The sequence below is a fragment of the Podarcis filfolensis genome (genome assembly GCF_964270895.1).
Source record: "Podarcis filfolensis genome assembly, chromosome: 6".
NCBI classification, from domain to species: Eukaryota; Metazoa; Chordata; class Lepidosauria; order Squamata; family Lacertidae; genus Podarcis; species Podarcis filfolensis.
Window position 1 is genome coordinate 70,723,155 of NC_139609.1, and position 7,360 is coordinate 70,730,514.

A 7,360-nucleotide genomic window follows, 5' to 3' on the forward strand; every position below is an offset into this window, starting at 1 on the left:
TCCAGCCCCAAATCTCTGACAAGCATACTTGCACAATGCATGCATTGTCAAATACTCGGTTGCTGCATTTATACATGTATTGGGTGTACACCGAAAAAAAGGGGCAATGTTCAGGCTGGTTCACAGACATTCACACGTGCAAGTAGCCTGTTTCTTTAGACATGGTCGCAAGCTGTCAAGGACAATATGGGAAAACTGATGGTAGAGATCAAATCTCTCAAACACTTCGCTGCCCTACAAAATTTGTGGCAGTAGCATATTTCTCTTGTTTCCTTGTTTCCTCTTCTCGATCCCCGGCAATCGGTTTCCCTGGTTTTTCAGTACACTGGAATAAAATGTATTGGAAAGGCTAGCAGCCATGCATGGGTGGAACTGCACAAATTCAGTGTTTTAAATAATAAAATTTATAAGTTTGAATATCTGCTTCCAGAAGTGTGAAGTCTGAGGGTATGGGAAATGCACACAGAGATTATTTCAGATCAGTGGGTATGATGGAAAAAATGTATTGATTTTATTTATTAAATTTCTATACCACCCTTCATCTGAGGATCGCTGGGCAGCTTGCAATATAAAAACTCAAAAATACATAACATAATGAAAACAAAACAATACCCCCCTTCGTTTAAAATGTCTTAGATTGTTAAACTAGTAACCATAATGAACAACTAATCTTGCTTGTCCCATAGCCACAGCCTTAAATTCCAACAGCAATCAGACATAGCTCTGGCGCCAAGCTGCCCAGCCTGCCAGCTTCCACACAACTCTCACCTTTGTCTTTCTAACTACCAGACAGTTGAGGAAGGGGCTCACACCTATTGGTTTTCTTGCTCAGAGTCACTTCCTTTGTTACCTTAATGACCCATACTTAGGCCACTACCTCACCAGGAAACTAGTCTGGCTATTCCAAGAGTTTGATCCATGCTGGGTCCAGGAATTAGGTCTCAGGCATACAGCCAGCACCTTCCCCCACGCAAAGCTCCATCTAGACTAGCTCTAGCTAATGCAGTAGACGCTTCCTTCTATTTCTGCCACAGTGACACTTGAGAGAAATCCTCTGCTGAGTGTCCTCTAGCTTCCTTCCTGAGACTGCACTGGACACACTTTAGCTCTTTTCCATGCACAGAGAAAATTGTTTGTTTGTGACAGTTATAGGCCACCCAATAACAGCTTGCAATAAAAAAAAAATAGGACTCCCAATTAGATGTGAAACCTGAAGCACCACTAGGAATCTTACATAAGTGAGCCGTGAGTGAAATATTCATCAGATTGATTAAATAATAACAAGCGGAAAGTCGTATGCAAACAAGCAGATAGCTGCCCCAGCACTAACAGCAGCATAGAAAGCACTCAGCCACAGAGACTGAAGTCCTCCTGAGTAAGGGATGACAGAACTCTAAAAGCTCTCAGGTATTCCTTCGACTCTTCAGCATGAGAGAAGAGGAATGGCCAGACTGCCAATGAGCTCGCCGTGTGTTCTGTGCAACTGCTGTTTGGTCAGTTCAGCTTTGAAAATATGACCACGAAAGTGTAGCAGTAGCCTGTCTGCCTGCTCATACCCCTGACACTCATTTGTGTGAGTAAAAGAAAGAGATCGACCTTTGTCAAGTGCCTCTATTTGGTCTCCTGGAAGCAGTTTTCTCTTGCTATAGGTGATCAGGTGACAATGTGTTTATAAACCTGCAGTTAGTTCGCTAGAAATGAAAGTCCAAACGTGAAATGCCTATTAATTAATTTAAAAATATATATGATTACCCTGAATGTAATAACTTACCTGGCCACTGAATGTTTTGGGTGATACGTTCTCACCAGTAGTTTCCCCCATAACTAAGGGTGCAAATGCTGAGAGCTTTTCCTCCTCCACAACCTTAAATATTGTGGCTTTTAAAACGACCAGAGAGAGGAAGCTCCATCATTTATATAAAATTCATTAGATACAGTCAGCTGAGTTACTAAACATTTATGGGTAGTTTTCTCTCCCCTTCCTTTTTTTCTATTAGGGAAAAACAGAATAATAATAATAATTTGATTTAGTGTGACTGGTTGATTGCACTCGGGAACAAATATTGACACACATAGTAAAGCTGGTCTAAATCTGACCTAGCACTAGTTTTTCTAGGGCCAGCATTGGAATATATGAATTAAGGAAGCATGGGACAACATAGGTAAATAGAGCAATCAGATACAGAGAAACAAGTGAATGGGACTGACAAAAGTCCAGAGCATATAAGTCCACCTGCTCATTCCCTGCATTGCATCTCCATCCCTCCATGTCAGGTGAATTTCCATATGATGAAAGTCGTTCTGTGATTTCATGTGCATGGCTGAGGATGAGCTTTGTCTCTTAGAATGTGGAAAGTTTTGACAATGTAGAACCAGGATGGGGAACCTCAGGCTTGGGGGAGCAAGTGGGGCTACCTATGTGATATAAATCAGCCTCATATAACTAACATGACTAACAACTAAGGCATGAAGAGGTTAAGACCATAGAGTAAGCCGTCCTGCCAGGCTTAACTAGGCCACATACCCTCACATTGGGAGGTAGGATTACCAACCTCTTTGTTCTTTCCACCCCACCCCCCTTTTTACTGTGTGAACCAGCCAGTAAGGATGCCTGGGCTAGTTGCTCCAAGCCCAGATCATGTGGCCTTAGCAAGCCATCTTTGGTTTCCTATACAAATAATTTAGAAACATTTTTGAAACTAAGTTGAACTGCCTGCCTTTGCTTGCTGCTGTATGGGAAAGCACATGGATCTGACCTTGTGAAGAGTTTGTAAGTAAACCATTTTTTTAAACTTACCGAACTTTCTATGTTCGGAAGAAACTTAGAAGAGGATATTTTAAAGGTCTAGCAGCCTACTTTTCCACATTTTACTTTGCTGCATGTTTTGTGATTTTAAATCTCTGCTGGGGCTGTCTCACCAAAGAGTACTTGTCCCAAACTTGGATCTAGGCACCCATGGAATCCTCCTAAAGGGGCCACTCCTCACCAGCATTGCCTCTCATGATCCTTGAGTGCCTTTGCCTGGCTGGAATGTGTCCTTGACAATGACTTTTGCTTGTCTGGAGGACAGAGCAATGCATGCGAGTGTATGTAGAAATTAGCCTATTGTACAAAGGTCGCTCCACCCACTTCTACCTCCGGCCCTGCCGCTCACTGGCATGTGGCCCTCAGAAAACTGCCCAGAAGGGACTGTGGTCCTTGACCTAAAAAAATGTTTCCCAACCATTGTAGAAGCTCTTTAAATGTTATTCTGCCACACACCTTGCATACATGCCCGAGGAAATCACTTTTCACCCTTCAGTTCTTTTATGGATAGAACAAATTCCTTCCTGACATAACACAGAGAACAAAAGATGCACTTATTCTCATGTAAGGCTAAATGCTCTCGGATACTTCAGCAGTATCCTTTTTTTTCCACAGGAGCATAGGCAAAATTGTGGAAGGCTATCAGACAGAGCAGTGCAGCGAGGAGTGTACATCACAAAGCACTCGTGGTTTATTCATTATCTCAGCTGTCTTTTAGCTTTCATTATTGATGACCACATTTCATAGTGTGCCTTTTGAACATACCACAGGATCCTTCTGTGAAAGTCACGGGATACGGAGAACACAGAAAACTACCTCCCCAATTGCAATGGTCTGCCAGTGACCAGAATGGTAACTCTGAAGTAGAAGAGTTAGAGAAGACTACCAAAAGTCTTGCAACGTCTTGAAGATGAATTTCAGAAAATCAAATAAGTCATACTTTGGGTTACAGACATTTCAGATTGCGCGTTTTCGGGTTGTGCACTGCCCCAAACCCCGAAGTACCAGAACAGGTTACTTCCGGGTTTCGGTGCTTTGTGCATGCACAGAAGCGCTGAATCATGACCCACGCATGCGCAGATGCAGTGCTGTGGGTTGCAAACACTGCGGGTTGAGAACGTGCCTCCTGCATGGATCATGTTCACAACCCGAGCGTCCATTGTAGCTTGTTTACTTTTCTTTATGAAATCTAAGTCCATGCCGTGTCACAGAGTTTCATGGACAATAAAGATCTCTGAAGATAAGGATGGTGCTGAATTCTTCCATGTCTGAAATTCATGGTGGATAAAGCCATCAGTGACTATGAGTCAAGATGGCTATGTACTACCTTTAGGGAGGGGCTGTAGTTCAGTGGTAGAGCATCAATCCTTAACTTCTCCAGGACATCTCCAGCTGTTCTGTTTGAAACTTTGGAGAGCTACTGCATTGTAGACAATACTGAGCTAGATGGACCAATGGCAGCTTCCTAGGTGGTTCCAGTGTTGCAGGCTCTGAACACCAGTTGCTTGTTCTTTTTATTGTTGGCATCTATCCTTCTCAAGAGACAACGGAGTGCGTCTCTATGGGTGAAGTCAAACTGCTGGAGAATCACAGCACCTGCTGTGGCTGCAGAGACCAGTCACTCATAACCACTGCCTCCCTAGTTTTTGCTGCATTAGCAGCACCAAAGTGACCTCCCTGTGTTGCAAGCCTGAACAGTGCGTAGGGAGGTCCTGGGCTGCCCAGATGACAAGCGCAACCCCTCTTGGCCTTGCTGATGTGGTCCAAAGGGAAGCAGAGCAATACATTTGGCATACAGGGTGCCATCCAACCGTCTTAGGGACTCCACTCCAGATTTCTGTAGGGTTTACTGCTTGGCCTTTTCTTTCTATGGTGCTGTGTGGCTATCTTGAGAGATCACAAGTATCTGGCTTTGCTGGTGATTCAAACCAGAGACTAGTGTTTATTTATTTTCTATCCTGCCCTTTCTCCCCGAAGAGTGCGCAGCGAGGCCAACAACATAAAACCTAACAAAACCGTATCCAATGATGACAATGTGCCTAAATGTACCCATTCCCTTCCAAAGGCCAGGACAATTCAAAATATATTCAAATTCAGCCAGGTGAGATCTACCCTGGAGCTGGGGAGCACAAACGCTGCCGTGCTTGTGTCATGTTTGCTGGCTTCCCATGGGCATCTGGTTGGCCACTGTGAGAACAGAATACTTAATTGGATTGGCCTTTGGTCTCATCCAGTAGGGGTCTTCTTACTGCAAGAGCCATGGTTTTATTATCCACATCCCCCTATATTGGAGTGACACGCTTTCTCCAGGCAGAAAATAAAACTGGATTTCCCCTCTATTATCTTCATTTGCTTCACATTGATGCAGTTGCCATATTTTCAACAGAAGCAATATGAGGGCTCCTCCACCACAGCAATTAACCTTCTAATATCAACTTCTGCTGGTTCTGTTTGCATTGCCAGGCCATCAATATATCAGTTGTCCACACCAGCTGAATGCCCCAACCATCTTCATGCATATGCATGCTTTTTTTTTTGTTTGCAGACATGATACACCTTTGCATTTGTAGTTTAAAGGTTCCAGTCCTAACCTAGTTTACACTGTGACCCCTAACTGACCATATTTACTAAGCAGCAAGCTCAGCTCAGGGCTTCCTTCGAAGCGTGCTTTGAAGTTCCGCCTCAATCTTGCACATGTATATTTTACTTTAAGCCTCACTGATTAAAGAAGATGATTTGGCATGAAAACACTTGAATACAGATGAATTGTGCTCATTAGCGCAAGCCTTGACAGCAATAAACACATCCTGGCTCACAATGAATGCGTAGCAGATTAATTAAAAGTACAGTGTCTTTCAGATTGATTGACAGGCATCAGGGCAAGATTCAGAAGTTCTGGAATCGCAAATATTCAATCCAAAAATTCAACTGTTATTGCAAACGTTGCTGTCAAATCTAAGCACAGGTCTGGTTTGGAGATCCTGCAGGTCAACTATACAATCGAGAATGCTTGCATTAAGCTGTTTTAATTCTTGTAACCCACCCTGAGAACTTGAGGTAAAGGGTGGGCAATAAATTATAATAATAATAAAAAATGTTAGAACACCTGTTGAATTGTATTCAGATAGAGTAAGGCTTGCTAGCCGTGCCAAAAAATGTAGAATGAAGCTTTCCCCATCCCAGTACCCCTAAACTAAAAAGATGCACCAGTGAATTTCTGTCTTTTTTTTCCTACCTAAAGGTGCATAGCTGAAAATTCATGAATGCAAATGTAGAAAAGGAAGGGTTGCTGGTAGAGCATGCACTTTGCTTGCAGAAGGTTCCAGGTTTAATCTTTGGCATCTCTAGTTAAAAGGCTCAACTAGCAGGTGCTGAACAGAGGGAACTGCCTTATAGCGGTTGTGTACACATGGCAGTTTAAAGTGGCTTTGGTGCAGTCCATGGTGCAGCCAATCAGAAGCCGCGCTTTGGTTTCTGAACATTTTGGACGTCGAATGAACTTCCAGAATGGACTCCGTTTGACTTCCAAGGTATGACTGTACCTGAGAGGAGGGGACAGCACCACGAAGTGCAAATTCATCTCATAAAGCACCGCCGCTAGTGTGGATTGGAAACATTGAGATACACGTGTGCACAAAAGAAAACATGGAACAATCTGTTTAGTGTGACCCATGTGCACATTAACATTCTGGCATGTACACAGCTTGACTCAGACAAGTAGTGCATAGAGCTAGGGCTAGGCGATGTATCAATATATAATCCAAAACCGGTTTGAAGTCCATATCGTAATATCGGTTTCATAATTTTTGACCCAGCAATATATTGCCAGTCATGATGTGTGTGTGTGTGAGTGCACTATGCAAAAATCACAATGTGGGAAAATCCCTGAAGCCAGCCAATGTCTCTACATAGCTCCATCCTTTTGTGATATATCAATATATTGCGATGTTTAGCTGGTGATATATTGCAATGTTGAAAACCAGATATTGCCCAGCCCTACATATAGCTCAGTATTATCTACACTGATTGGCAGCTGCTCTCCTTGGTCTCTCCCAGCCTTACATGGAGAGACGCCAGGAATTGAACATGGAACCTTCTGCATTTAAAACAGCTGCTCAGCCACTGAGCTATGGCCCTTCCAATGGGAAAGACCTCTGAGTGTCCCAGACCTCCTCAGTAGTTGTTGCCAGTCAAAAGAGACAATACTGAGCTAGATGGGCAAACCGTCTGACAAAGGGCACTTCTTAAATTTCAAAAATGCTTAGGGCAGGTCTTTTAGGAATCTTACAGCTTCGATTTACAAGTCTGTATTTTGACCTGTGGTTCAGAAAACTCCCACCAGAAGTTGGCACTCAGGAATCAAATTAAAAGCAGAGCCCACAAAAAGCACAGCCTTGAGTCCACAAAGCATTAGAAGACATTCAATGAATGCTGTGGTTTAGGCTCGCCGCAGTACTTTAAACCCATTTCTCCCCTTTGCTGATTTCCCTTGCTTCCAAATGCTGACATCTGCTGGAGCCGCACACATATCACACCCTTGTTTCATTACAAAGA